The sequence below is a fragment of the Chenopodium quinoa genome, unplaced genomic scaffold (genome assembly GCF_001683475.1).
Source record: "Chenopodium quinoa cultivar QQ74 unplaced genomic scaffold, ASM168347v1, whole genome shotgun sequence".
NCBI classification, from domain to species: domain Eukaryota; kingdom Viridiplantae; phylum Streptophyta; class Magnoliopsida; order Caryophyllales; family Amaranthaceae; genus Chenopodium; species Chenopodium quinoa.
Window position 1 is genome coordinate 7994194 of NW_018742738.1, and position 15234 is coordinate 8009427.

At 37.8% G+C, this 15234-nt stretch overlaps 1 pseudogene; it reads left to right on the forward strand.

The window, feature by feature from the left end:
* Nucleotides 1–8356: 8356 nt before the first annotated feature.
* Nucleotides 8357–11791, forward strand: LOC110724056 (annotated as a pseudogene).
* Nucleotides 11792–15234: the final 3443 nt, after the last annotated feature.

The window sequence follows — 15234 nt, forward strand, 5'->3', positions numbered from 1 at the left end:
GATCGAGAGATGAACTTGAGGAAGCTCCCTTATGCTTGATTGACTTGATTTGCCATGAGAATAGGAATTTCTAGTCAAGGGAATTTGCATGTTATCGTGAGGATGTTTTAACACTTGTTTCTTGCCCATAATCACGAGAGTAGGTTATGGTTTTGATGTCAAGTAATCCCTCTAGCTTGAGAGAGTAGTTGGGTGCATTTGATAACTTCCCCTAATTTATCCCCTAAATCACCATTTCTATGCATGCTACTTGTGGTCCGTGATGAAGTTTAGTGGTGTAACCCATGCCCTAGGCCTTCTTAATATTGTTAATCACCTCTTAGAATTAGTTGATTTGAATTAGAATAGTGTGACGTAATACCAACTTAAAACCCCCGACTTAATCTAGCTTGTTTAAACAATAACATTTGGTGGTTGATTCAACGCCTCTCATGGGTTCGACCCTTTCTTGCCCTTGCTACTAGTTGAGTAGGATCGAGTTAGGTCTTATTTCTTGATAGGTTGACGACGTCCTATCAAGTTTTGGCGCCGTTGCCGGGGAGGCAAAGTCACATTGAATAAGTTATTGTTGAATGAGTCTAGATTTGTGTATATGTATATAATCTTCTTATTTTGTTTTTGTTTAAGCGTGTTTACTTTGTGATAGTCATTGCTAACGTTTTCCTTAGCTTTGTTTGACTGTGCATGACACGGAGGAGTAAGCAATCACCGCTTATCCCCGTAGATCCGGAGTTAAATAGAACTTTGAGGAACGTAAGAAGGCTCCTACAAGGCACGCCGGAATTTTCTCTAGCTTATACGGATTCCGAGTCGGAGGATAATCTTGACAACGAGAAAGAGATGGTCAACCCACCGCCTCCTCCACTTCTACAAGACTATGACCACCCCGATGCATTCCAACTTCGGAGTGGCATACTTCTTCCCACCACCAATGCAAACAACTATGAGTTCTCTCCTCAACTCATAAGGATGATCCAAAGTGAACAGTTCGAGGGGAGTGCAAATGAGTGCCCTCTAGCTCATTTAGACAACTTCCTTGAGTTGTGCACTACCATCAAGCAAAACAACCTCACGGAGGAATTCATTTGGATGCATATGTTTCGGTTCTCTCTTAGGGACAAGGCTAAGTGTTGGTTGAGGTCCGTGAAAGAAGGATCCTTAACAACATGGAAGAGGTTACCAAAGCATTTCTTGGGAAGTTTTGTCCGCCCGAAAAGACCGCGGAATTGAGAAGGAAGATTACAAGCTTCACTCAAGAGGATGATGAAACCTTAGGTGAAGCATGGGAAAGATTCAAGGATCTAAAGAGGAAGTGTCCACACCATGGGTTGCCTTTATGGATGATTATTCAAAGCTTCTACGACGGTCTCACTCCTACCTCAAGGGCCAATCTTGACAACGGAGCCGGTGAGTGTCTTAAAAAGCTACCGGTGCAAGAAGCCGAGAATATGATTGAAGAAGTTGCAAGGCATTACGCCTATAGAAATGATAGAAGAGAAAGTCAACCGAAGAAGAAAGGTATGCATGAGTTGAGTGCAATAGATCTCATTGCCTCAAAGTTTGATATGCTAGCTCACAAGCTAGACCAAGCAACCTCCTCAAGCGGTACCTCCTCTTCACAACCACAACCACAAGTCATGTCTTGTGAGACTTGTGGGGGTAATGATCACATGGCTTCATATTGCAATGCTAATAATGAGCAAGTTGCGGCCATGAACCAAAGAAATGAGCAACCTTTCAATCAAGGTTGGAGGCAACAAAACCAAGGGTGGAGACAACCCAATCAAAACCAACAACCCAACTACAACAACCCTCCTCAAAACATCTACAACCAAAATCAACAAAATCACCAAGCCCCATACCGCCATCCAAACCAACAAAGACAACAATTCAACCAACAACCTCCTCCACCCCAAAAGACTTCCCTTGAGGCCGCTCTTGAGTCTTTCATAAATCAACAAGGGAAAAGCAATGCAGAAATGAGCTCCAACATCCAACAACTTCAAGCGCACAACAAAATAATTTAAATCAAACGAAAGTCAAACACATTCAAATAAAGCTATTTTAATCAAATGAGAGTCAAATACATTCAATAAAGCTATTTGAATCAAATGAAAGTCAAACACATTCAAACAAAGCTATTTTAATCAAATGAAAGTCAAACACATTCTACAAAGCTAGTTGAATCAAATGAAAGTCAAGCACATTCAAACAATGCTATTTAAATCAAATGAAAGTCGAACACATTCAAACAAAGCTATTTGAATCAAATGAAAGTCAAATACATTCTACAAAGCTAATTGAATCAAATGAAAGTCAAACACATTCAAACAAAGCTATTTTAATCAAATGAAAGTCAAATACATTCTACAAAGCTAGTTGAATCAAATGAAAGTGAAGCACATTCAAACAATGCTATTTGAATCAAATGAAAGTCGAACACATTCAAACACAGGAATTTGAATTTAATGAAAGTCAAACACATTCAAATAAAGCTATTTGAATCAAATGAGAGTCAAATACATTCAAACAAAGCTAATTAAATCAAATAAAAGTCAAATACATTCTACAAAGCAAATTGAATCAAATGAAAGTAAAACACATTCAAACAAAGCTATTTAAATCAAATAAATGTCAAATACATTCTATAAAGCTATTTGAATCAAATGAAAGTCAAACACATTCAAACAAAGCTAATTAAATCAAATAAAAGTCAAATACATTCTACAAAGTAATTTTAATCAAATGAAAGTCAAACACATTCAAACAAAGCTATTTGAATCAAATAAAAGTCAAATACATTCTACAAAGCTAATTGAATCAAATGAAAGTCAAACACATTCAAACAAAGCTATTTTAATCAAATGAAAGTCAAATACATTCTACAAAGCTAGTTGAATCAAATGAAAGTCAAGCACATTCAAACAATGCTATTTGAATCAAATGAAAGTCGAACACATTCAAACACATGAATTTGAATCAAATGAAAGTCAAACACATTCAAATAAAGCTATTTGAATCAAATGAGAGTCAAATACATTCAAACAAAGCTAATTAAATTAAATAAAAGTCAAATACATTCTACAAAGCTAATTGAATCAAATGAAAGTCAAACACATTCAAACAAAGCTATTTTAATTAAATGAAAGTCAAATACATTCTACAAAGCTAATTGAATCAGTTGAAAGTCAAACACATTCAAACAAAGTTATTTAAATCAAATAAATGTCAAATACATTCTATAAAGCTATTTGAATACAATGAGAGTCGAACACATTCAAACAATGCTATTTGAATCAAATGAAAGTCGAACACATTCAAACACAGGAATTTGAATCAAATGAAAGTCAAACACATTCAAACAAAGCTATTTAAATCAAATAAATGTCAAATACATTCTATAAAGCTATTTGAATCAAATGAAAGTCGAACACATTCAAACAAAGGAATTTGAATCAAATGAAAGTCAAACACATTCAAATAAAGCTATTTGAATCAAATGAGAGTCAAATACATTCAAACAAAGCTAATTAAGTCAAATAAAAGTCAAATACATTCTACAAAGAAAATTGAATCAAATGAAAGTCAAACACATTCAAACAAAGCTATTTGAATCAAATAAAAGTCAAATACATTCTACAAAGCAAATCGAATCAAATGAAAGTCAAACACATTCAAACAAAGCTATTTGAATCAAATAAAAGTCAAATACATTCTACAAAGCAAATCGAATCAAATGAAAGTCAAACACATTCAAACAAAGCTATTTTAATCAAATGAAAGTCAAATACATTCTACAAAGCAAATTGAATCAAATGAAAGTCAAACACATTCAAACAAAGCTATTTGAATCAAATGAAAGTCAAATACATTCTACAAAGCTAATTGAATCAAATGAAAGTCAAACACATTCAAAGAAAGCTATTTTAATCAAATGAAAGTCAAATACATTCTACAAAGCTAGTTGAATCAAATGAAAGTCAAGCACATTCAAACAATGCTATTTGAATCAAATGAAAGTCGAACACATTCAAACACAGGAATTTGAATCAAATGAAAGTCAAACACATTCAAACAAAGCTATTTAAATCAAATAAATGTCAAATACATTCTATAAAGCTATTTGAATCAAATGAAAGTCGAACACATTCAAACAAAGGAATTTGAATCAAATGAAAGTCAAACACATTCAAATAAAGCTATTTGAATCAAATGAGAGTCAAATACATTCAAATAAAGCTAATTAAATCAAATAAAAGTCAAATACATTCTACAAAGCAAATTGAATCAAATGAAAGTCAAACACATTCAAACAAAGCTATTTGAATCAAATAAAAGTCAAATACATTCTACAAAGCAAATCGGATCAAATGAAAGTCAAACACATTCAAACAAAGCTATTTTAATCAAATGAAATTCAAATACATTCTACAAAGCAAATTGAATCAAATGAAAGTCAAACACATTCAAACAAAGCTATTTGAATCAAATGAAAATCAAATACATTCTACAAAGCTAATTGAATCAAATGAAAGTCAAACACATTCAAACAAAGGAATTTTAATCGAATGAAAGTCAAATACATTCTACAAAGCTAGTTGAATCAAATGAAAGTCAAGGACATTCAAACAATGCTATTTGAATCAAATGAAAGTCGAACACATTCAAACACAGGAATTTGAATCAAATGAAAGTCAAACACATTCAAATTAAGCTATTTGAATCAAATGAGAGTCAAATACATTCAAACAAAGCTAATTAAATCAAATAAAAGTCAAATACATTATACAAAGCTAATTGAATCAAATGAAAGTCAAACACATTCAAACAAAGCTATTTTAATCAAATGAAAGCCAAATACATTCTACAAAGCTAGTTGAATCAAATGAAAGTCAAGCACATTCAAACAATGCTATTTGAATCAAATGAAAGTCGAACACATTCAAACACAGGAATTTGAATCAAATGAAAGTCAAACACATTCAAATAAAGCTATTTGAATCAAATGAGAGTCAAATACATTCAAACAAAGCTAATTAAATTAAATAAAAGTCAAATACATTCTACAAAGCTAATTGAATCAAATGAAAGTCAAACACATTCAAACAAAGCTATTTTAATCAAATGAAAGTCAAATACATTCTACAAAAGCTAATTGAATCAGTTGAAAGTCAAACACATTCAAACAAAGTTATTTAAATCAAATAAATGTCAAATACATTCTATAAAGCTATTTGAATCCAATGAGAGTCGAACACATTCAAACAAAGGAATTTGAATCAAATGAAAGTCAAACACATTCAAATAAAGCTATTTGAATCAAATGAGAGTCAAATACATTCAAACAAAGATAATTAAATCAAATAAAAGTCAAATACATTCTACAAAGCAAATTGAATCAAATGAAAAGTCAAACACATTCAAACAAAGCTATTTGAATCAAATAAAAGTCAAATACATTCTACAAAGCAAATCGAATCAAATGAAAGTCAAACACATTCAAACAAAGCTATTTTAATCAAATGAAAGTCAAATACATTCTACAAAGCAAATTGAATCAAATGAAAGTCAAACACATTCAAACAAAGCTATTTGAATCAAATGAAAGTCAAATACATTCTACAAAGCTAATTGAATCAAATGAAAGTCAAACACATTCAAACAAAGCTATTTTAATCAAATAAAAGTGAAATACATTCTACAAAGCTAGTTGAATCAAATGAAAGTCAAGCACATTCAAACAATGCTATTTGAATCAAATGAAAGTCGAACACATTCAAACACAGGAATTTGAATCAAATGAAAGTCAAACACATTCAAACAAAGCTATTTAAATCAAATAAATTTCAAATACATTCTATAAAGCTATTTGAATCAAATGAAAGTCGAACACATTCAAACAAAGAAATTTGAATCAAATGAAAGTCAAACACATTCAAATAAAGCTATTTGAATCAAATGAGAGTCAAATACATTCAAACAAAGCTAATTAAGTCAAATAAAAGTCAAATACATTCTACAAAGCAAATTGAATCAAATGAAAGTCAAACACATTCAAACAAAGCTATTTGAATCAAATAAAAGTCAAATACATTCTACAAAGCAAATCGAATCAACTGAATGTCAAACACATTCAAACAAAGGAATTTGAATCAAATGAAAGTCAAACACATTCAAATAAAGCTATTTGAATCAAATGAGACTCAAATACATTCAAACAAAGCTAATTAAATCAAATAAAAGTCAAATACATTCTACAAAGAAAATTGAATCAAATGAAAGTCAAACACATTCAAACAAAGCTATTTGAATCAAATGAAAGTCAAATACATTCTACAAAGCTAATTGAATCAAATGAAAGTCAAACACATTCAAACAAAGCTATTTTAATCAAATAAAAGTGAAATACATTCTACAAAGCTAGTTGAATCAAATGAAAGTCAAGCACATTCAAACAATGCTATTTGATAACTTGCTATTTTATGCGGTTTTAAGGCGTATTTGAACCTAGTTTACCTGAACAAATTTGTGTTTTGGTTCACTTTTACCCTATTATTATGCAATTTTTGTGTATCCTATGCTTCACGGGTTGTTAGTGTTTTTGTTGAGATTTTAGGTCCAAAGACGACTAAATGAAGCCCATGGTTACCAAACCGAGGTTAGAAGCAAGGAAATGATGGAAAGAATCCAAGTACAAGAGCATCGTAGAAGAAAACACGAAGAAAAGGGCCCAGAAGATGTTGCACGTCCGTGCAGGAGTGCAGACCTGAAGCCATCTTTCTGCCAAGGCCTGCACGGACGTGCCAAATATTGCACGTCCGTGCAGATGATGCAGCACGGACGTGCCAAAGGTGCACGCCCGTGCTGCAGCAGGTCGTCTTAAACTGAGTTTCTGCCTTGGTCTGCACGGACGTGCCAACTTCAGCACGTCCGTGCAGACCTACAGTTTACCCGTTTCTTGTTTTCACCGTCCTCTTATTTTAGGGGGTAATATAAATAGCCCCTTTGGACCATTTTAGGGGGTTCCCAATTTTTCCAGATTTTCATACTCCTCTTAGTTTGAAACACAAAAATCCTCAAATTAGCATAGATTTTAGTTCTTGTTTTGAAGGTTTTTTCAATCCAATCATTGTAGAAGACAAGTTCCACCATTGTTAGTCAATTATTGAAGCTTCTAGTAATTTTTTCTTACTCTTTCTTTCTCTCTTCTATCTTTAATTCTTGCTTTTTATTAATTGTTTGGTTGTTCTTTGCATGTTTAATTGTTAGATTCTACTTAATTCTTAGTTTTAATTTGTTCATGAATTCCTTGAAATCTTTAATTGCTTTAACCTCCATGGATTGTGAGTAGTCTAATTTCTAGGGTTTGGGTGAACCCTCAATGTAATCACCAACACTTGTTGCATGAACTAATTTGTTAATTGTGGGGTGTTAATTAGTTGAGTTTAAGAGGTTTCATTGTTAATTCTTGTAATTGGCCATTGCTTGAATTATTTATCTAGCTTCCTCAACGAAGGATCGAGAGATGAACTTGAGGAAGCTCCCTTATGCTTGATTGACTTGATTTGCCATGAGAATAGGAATTTCTAGTCAAGGGAATTTGCATGTTATCGTGAGGATGTTTTAACACTTGTTTCTTGCCCATAATCACGAGAGTAGGTTATGGTTTTGATGTCAAGTAATCCCTCTAGCTTGAGAGAGTAGTTGGGTGCATTTGATAACTTCCCCTAATTTATCCCCTAAATCACCATTTCTATGCATGCTACTTGTGGTCCATGATGAAATTTAGTGGTGTAACCCATGCCCTAGGCCTTCTTAATATTGTTAATCACCTCTTAGAATTAGTTGATTTGAATTAGAATAGTGTGACGTAATACCAACTTAAAACCCCCGACTTAATCTAGCTTGTTTAAACAATAACATTTGGTGGTTAATTCAACATCTCTCATTGGTTCGACCCTTTCTTGCCCTTGCTACTAGTTGAGTAGGATCGAGTTAGGTCTTATTTCTTGATAGGTTGACGACGTCCTATCAAGTTTTGGCGCCGTTGCCGGGGAGGCAAAGTCACATTGAATAAGTTATTGTTGAATGAGTCTAGATTTGTGTATATGTATATAATCTTCTTATTTTGTTTTTGTTTAAGCGTGTTTACTTTGTGATAGTCATTGCTAACGTTTTCCTTAGCTTTGTTTGACTGTGCATGACACGGAGGAGTAAGCAATCACCGCTTACCCCCGTAGATCCGGAGTTAAATAGAACTTTGAGGAACGTAAGAAGGCTCCTACAAGGCACGCCGGAATTTTCTCTAGCTTATACGGATTCCGAGTCGGAGGATAATCTTGACAACGAGAAAGAGATGGTCAACCCACCGCCTCCTCCACTTCTACAAGACTATGACCACCCCGATGCATTCCAACTTCGGAGTGGCATACTTCTTCCCACCACCAATGCAAACAACTATGAGTTCTCTCCTCAACTCATAAGGATGATCCAAAGTGAACAGTTCGAGGGGAGTGCAAATGAGTGCCCTCTAGCTCATTTAGACAACTTCCTTGAGTTGTGCACTACCATCAAGCAAAACAACCTCACGGAGGAATTCATTTGGATGCATATGTTTCGGTTCTCTCTTAGGGACAAGGCTAAGTGTTGGTTGAGGTCCGTGAAAGAAGGATCCTTAACAACATGGGAAGAGGTTACCAAAGCATTTCTTGGGAAGTTTTGTCCGCCCGAAAAGACCGCGGAATTGAGAAGGAAGATTACAAGCTTCACTCAAGAGGATGATGAAACCTTAGGTGAAGCATGGGAAAGATTCAAGGATCTAAAGAGGAAGTGTCCACACCATGGGTTGCCTTTATGGATGATTATTCAAAGCTTCTACGACGGTCTCACTCCTACCTCAAGGGCCAATCTTGACAACGGAGCCGGTGAGTGTCTTAAAAAGCTACCGGTGCAAGAAGCCGAGAATATGATTGAAGAAGTTGCAAGGCATTACGCCTATAGAAATGATAGAAGAGAAAGTCAACCGAAGAAGAAAGGTATGCATGAGTTAAGTGCAATAGATCTCATTGCCTCAAAGTTTGATACGCTAGCTCACAAGCTAGACCAAGCAACCTCCTCAAGCGGTACTTCCTCTTCACAACCACAACCACAAGTCATGTCTTGTGAGACTTGTGGGGGTAATGATCACATGGCTTCATATTGCAATGCTACTAATGAGCAAGTTGCGGCCATGAACCAAAGAAATGAGCAACCTTTCAATCAAGGTTGGAGGCAACAAAACCAAGGGTGGAGACAACCCAATCAAAACCAACAACCCAACTACAACAACCCTCCTCAAAACATCTACAACCAAAATCAACAAAATCACCAAGCCCCATACCGCCATCCAAACCAACAAAGACAGCAATTCAACCAACAACCTCCTCCACCCCAAAAGACTTCCCTTGAGGCCGCTCTTGAGTCTTTCATAAATCAACAAGGGAAGAGCAATGCAGAAATGAGCTCCAACATCCAACAACTTCAAGCGCACAACAAAATAATTGAGAATCAACTAGCTCAAATTGCACAACAAGTTGGGAGTTCTACCTCGAATGCTAGTGGTCAATTTCCATGCTCAACGGTTGTGAACCCAAAGGAGCATGTCAAGGCTATCACATTGAGGTCCGGGAGAGGGTATGAAGGTCCGGTAATGAGTGAAGATGTGCCACAAAAGAGAGATGAGGGTGTGGAGGTGAGAAGTGAGAATGATGTTGAAAATGAGGTGGTAGAAGTTGAGAGAAAAGAAAAAGAAAAGAGTGTTGAGGGAGACACAAAGAAAGGAGAGGGAGTTGAAGTTGAAGTGGAGAAACCCCCAATGAGAGTCTACAAGCCACCTATTCCTTTCCCTCATAGGTTGGTAGAGAAAAAATTGAATGAGAAGTTTTCAAAGTTCCTTGAGGTCATGAGAGGGCTCCAAGTGAACATTCCCTTTCTTCATGCTATGTCACAAATGCCTACATATGCGAAATTTTTAAAAGATCTCTTGTCCAACAAAAGTAGGCTTGAAGAGAGTGCAACCATCTCCCTTCCAATGGAGGTGAGCGCAATCATTCAAAACAAGCTTCCCCGAAAGCTTGGTGACCCGGGTAGCTATGCAATTCCGGTGAAGATTGGAGATATGGAAGCCATGGATGCTCTTTGTGATCTTGGGGCAAGTGTAAGCTTGATGCCCTTCTCAATTGCGAAAAATTTAAAAGTTGGTGAGATGAAGCCAACAAGAATCTCAATACAATTAGCCGATCGTTCGGTTAGGTTACCAATGGGAATACTTGAAGATGTACCGGTACAAGTGGGAAGAGTTTTTGTACCTTGTGACTTTGTGGTGATGGAAATGGAGGAGGACAACAAGGTTCCTCTCATTTTGGGAAGGCCGTTCTTGAACACGGCGGGAGTGGTAATTGATATGAAACAAGGCAAGCTAACATTGAATGTGGGAGATGAGAAAATTTCTTTCTCATTCTCGCAAGCCATGAGGAAGCCTATGTATGAGGATATCAATAGAATCGATACTCTTGACCGAGAAGTGGAGGAATTGAAGATGATGAACAATAGCAAGATACTCTACAAGCGATCCTCACGGAAAGTTTGTACAATGATGATGATGAAGCTAAGGGGTACAAGTTGTTGCTAGACCAACCCCTACATGGCAAGGCAAGGGAGTTTGAAGCACTTAAGGTGGAGGTAAAAGAGGAGAGGTCTACGCCTCCTCCTAAGGTTGAACTTAAACCCCTTCCCCCTTCACTTAAATACGTTTTTCTTGATGATAATGAGACTTATCCCGTTATTGTCAATACCAACCTTGATGACACTTCCCTTGAGAAACTCCTAGTTGTGTTGAGGGAGTATAGGAGTGTCATTGGGTATGCCATTGATGACATTAATGGGATAAGTCCCACGATATGCATGCACAAGATTTTGCTTGATAATGATCATGACTCCTCAATTGAGCACCAAAGAAGGCTCAACCCCAACATGAAAGAAGTTGTTAAAAAAGAGGTTTTGAAACTTCTTGAAGCGGGCATAATCTATCCTATCTCCGATAGCAAGTGGGTTAGCCCGGTTCAAGTTGTTCCAAAAAAAGGGGGCATGACCATTATCAAGAACGATAAGGGTGAGACCATTTCTACAAGGTCGGTCACCGGGTGGAGAATGTGCATAGACTATCGAAAATTGAACAAATCCACTCGGAAGGACCACTTCCCTCTCCCCTTTATCGATCAAATCTTGGAAAGGTTGGCATCACATAGTCACTATTGCTTCTTGGATGGGTATTCGGGATTCCTCCAAATCCCTATCCTACCCGAGGATCAAGAGAAGACTACATTCACATGCCCTTTTGGCACCTTTGCTTATCGAAGGATGCCATTTGGATTATGTAATGCACCTTCTACATTTCAAAGGTGTATGATGTCTATCTTTTCCGACATGCTTGAATCATCAATCGAGGTATTTATGGATGACTTTTCTGTTTGCGGTTCATCTTTTGACACTTGCCTAAGTAATTTGATTAAAGTGTTAAAAAGATGTCAAGAGGTGAACCTTGTGCTTAATTGGGAAAAATGTCATTTCATGGTTGAAGAGGGTATTGTGTTGGGACAATGTTGTTTCTAGTAGGGGCATTGAGGTTGATCGTGCCAAAATTGAGGTTATTGAGCGCCTCCCTCCCCCCACTAATGTGAAGGGTATAAGGAGTTTTCTTGGACACGCGGGTTTTTACCGCCGGTTCATTAAAGATTTTTCCAAAAATCGCTAAGCCGCTCACTCAATTGTTGGTAAAGGATGCCCCTTTTGTGTTTTCTAATGATTGTTTGCTAGCCTTTGATAGGTTGAAGGAAGCTTTGATCACGGCTCCCATCATTCAACCACGAATTGGGAGCTCCCTTTTGAACTCATGTGTGATGCTTCGGACTATGCCGTTGGATCTGTGCTTGGGCAAAGGAAGGATAAAAAGCTCCATGCCATCTATTACACTAGCAAAACTCTTGATGAAGCACAAAGAAACTACACAACGACTGAAAAAGAGCTCCTAGCCATCGTCCATGCTATCGAAAAGTTTAGGTCTTACTTGTGGGCTCCAAAGTTATAGTCTTCACCGACCATGCGGCTTTGAAGTACTTGCTGTCCAAGAAGGACGCTAAACCAAGGTTGATTAGGTGGGTCTTGCTCTTACAAGACTACGATATAGAAATTCGGGACAAGAAGGGTGCCGAGAATGTAGTAGTCGATCATCTCTCACGGCTACCGATCGTAGAAGGTGAAATTGAAGCTTTGCCAATTGATGATTCATTCCCGGATGATCAATTATTCGCAATCATTTAAGCCCCGGCCCCATGGTTTGCGGATATTGTAAATTACTTGGCTTGCTCCATCCTTCCTCCCGACCTCACCTATCAACAAAAGCGGAAGTTCCTCCATGATGTCCGCCAATACTTTTGGGATGACCCCTTGCTCTTCAAACAAGGTGTTGATGGTCTTTTTAGAAGGTGTGTCCCCGACGATGAAATTCATGAAGTTATCACAATGTGTCACTCCTCACCTTGTGGAGGACATATGAGTGCTAACAAGACATTGGCGAGAATATTGCAATGCGGTTTCTATTGGCCCTCTATGTTCAAGGACGTATGGGGAGTTGTTAAAGCTTGTGACCGGTGTCAAAGGACCGGTAATTTGTCAAGAAAGAATGAAATGCCTTTGAATAACATTTTAGAGCTGGAAATTTTCGATGTGTGGGGAATAGATTTTATGGGACCTTTCCCTTCCTCTTTTGGGAACAAATACATTTTGGTGGCCGTCGACTATGTATCAAAGTGGGTTGAAGCGGTTGCATCTCCTACAAATGATGCTAAGGTAGTAGTCAAGTTGTTCAAGAAAGTCATTTTCCCTAGGTTTGGTGTGCCACGTACCGTAATAAGTGATGGAGGATCGCACTTTGCAAAGCGATCTTTCAAGGCTCTCCTTGAAAAATACGGAGTGAGGCACAAGGTGTCATTGGCTTACCACCCTCAAACAAGTGGTCAAGCTGAAATTTCAAATAGGGAGATTAAGTTGATACTAGAGAAGACGGTGAATAGGTCAAGGAAGGATTGGTCATCAAGGTTGGATGATGCTCTATGGGCCTACCGCACCGCCTTCAAGACTCCTATTGGCACCACCCCTTACAAGCTCGTTTATGGGAAATCATGCCATCTACCGGTGGAACTTGAACATCGTGCGCACTGGGCTATTAAAACCTTGAATTTTGATATCCAATCCGCCGGAGAAAAGAGGATGCTTGACCTCCATGCCTTGGAAGAGTTGAGGTTAGATGCATATGAGAGTGCAAAGATCTACAAGGAGAAGACCAAAGCATGGCACGACAAGCACATCAACAAGAGAGAGTTCAAGGAGGGTGACAAGGTCTTGCTATTTAACTCCCGGTTGAAGTTGTTTCCGGGAAAGCTAAAATCAAGATGGAGTGGCCCTTTCACCATTACAAAGATATTCCCATATGGCGCCATTGAGATTTCCAACGACAAAGGTGAACCATTCAAAGTTAATGGCCAAAGGTTGAAAGCATACTTCGATGGTTTCGTGCAAGAAGAAACAAAGGTAGTTCATTTAGATGAATTTGATATCCCTCGTGATTGAAAACGTAATATGGTCAAGCTAGTGACAATAAAGAAGCGCTTCCGGGAGGCAACCCGAGTATTTTAGTAATTTTACTCAAAAAAAAAAAAAAAAAAAAAGGAGAGTAAACGTGCCAAAAGCAGCAAGTATTCTGCCAAGTTAAGCACGTCCGTGCCAAAATCAGCACGTCCGTGCCAAAAGCAGCACGTCCGTGCCGATAATGGCACGTCCGTGCTTTTACAGGCAGAAAGTTGAGAAGTATTCTGCCAAGTTAAGCACGTCCGTGCCAAAAGCAGCACGTCCGTGCCGATAATGGCACGTCCGTGCTTTTACAGGCAGAAAGTTAAGCACGTTCTGACTTGAGCTGCACGTCCGTGCCAATGCTGCACGTCCGTGCATACCAAGTATTTAAGGCCGAAACTGCTCGAAAAAAAGAAAAAAATCCACAATTTTTTGTTCTTCCTCTCAAACCCACGGTTCTCCTCCTTCTCTCTAACCCCTCTTACTCCTCCTCTCAACCCTCAAACACTCAAATTCTCACCCAAAATTCAACATTTCCCACCATAATCAACACTCCTTTTCAACAAAAACGCAAAATACTACTCCTTTCTCCAATCTTCAACCCAAAAATCACCCATTAACCGAAACCCTAAGAAGAAAAAAATCAATTTGGGGGTTTTCTTTTGGATTGAAATTTTAACAATTGGTTGAAGGAAAAGGTTCAAGCAAGGGAAAGGAAGGCTAGGAAGGTTCATTGGCGGGTTTTACACCCACGTTAAGCTCGGTATAATCGTTCCTTCCACTTACTATTTCCATACTTGAAACTTGTTGTTTTGTGCTTATTTTTGCTTGCAATCTTGGTTGAATTGATAGTTGTTGAGTATTTTTGCTTTTATGTAAAGCATTATGGGTTTAATTGAATATTGTGAGGATTAATTGTTTAGGTTTTGTGAGTTTTTGTGATTGTGTGGATTATTCTTTGTGGTGTCCTTTGGTGTGGCTAAGTCTTGGGTTTTTGACCTTAAAATTGCTTGGTGAATTGGTTTAGTGTCTTGATCTCTTTGTGTGGCGGGTTTAGTCATTCTAAATAAAACAAAATAAAAACAACCATGCCAAGAAGAAACCAATCCCGAAACACCTCTTCCCTTAGATTTAGGAACCCATCGCCTCCTCCTCCCGTTGATCCACCGCAAGTGGACACAATGGGAATAGTTTTCACTGACCAGGCCTTTTCGGCCAATTTCCTTAAAATCAGTAGGAGGCGGGTCAAGCCCACCAAATTCTATGATAGTGAGGTGGCGGACGCCTTAGGGGTAGGAGCTGACATCACAATGTTATTCGAGGGAACCGACCTAGGTTCTTGGCTAGAGTTACATGCCTTAACCTATAGGAGACTGACCCTAGAATTCCTCTCCTCCCTTTGTGTGCACCGTGACACCACAAGATCCCCCCGTTACATGACCTTCCAGCTCATGAATGCCCAACATAGAATGTCCGTAGCGAGAGTTAACCAAGCTTTCGGGTGGCCTGTTTCTGGAACTATGGGGCCTAAGGATAGGCAACCCCGTAACTATATGGCGGGTGAATTTT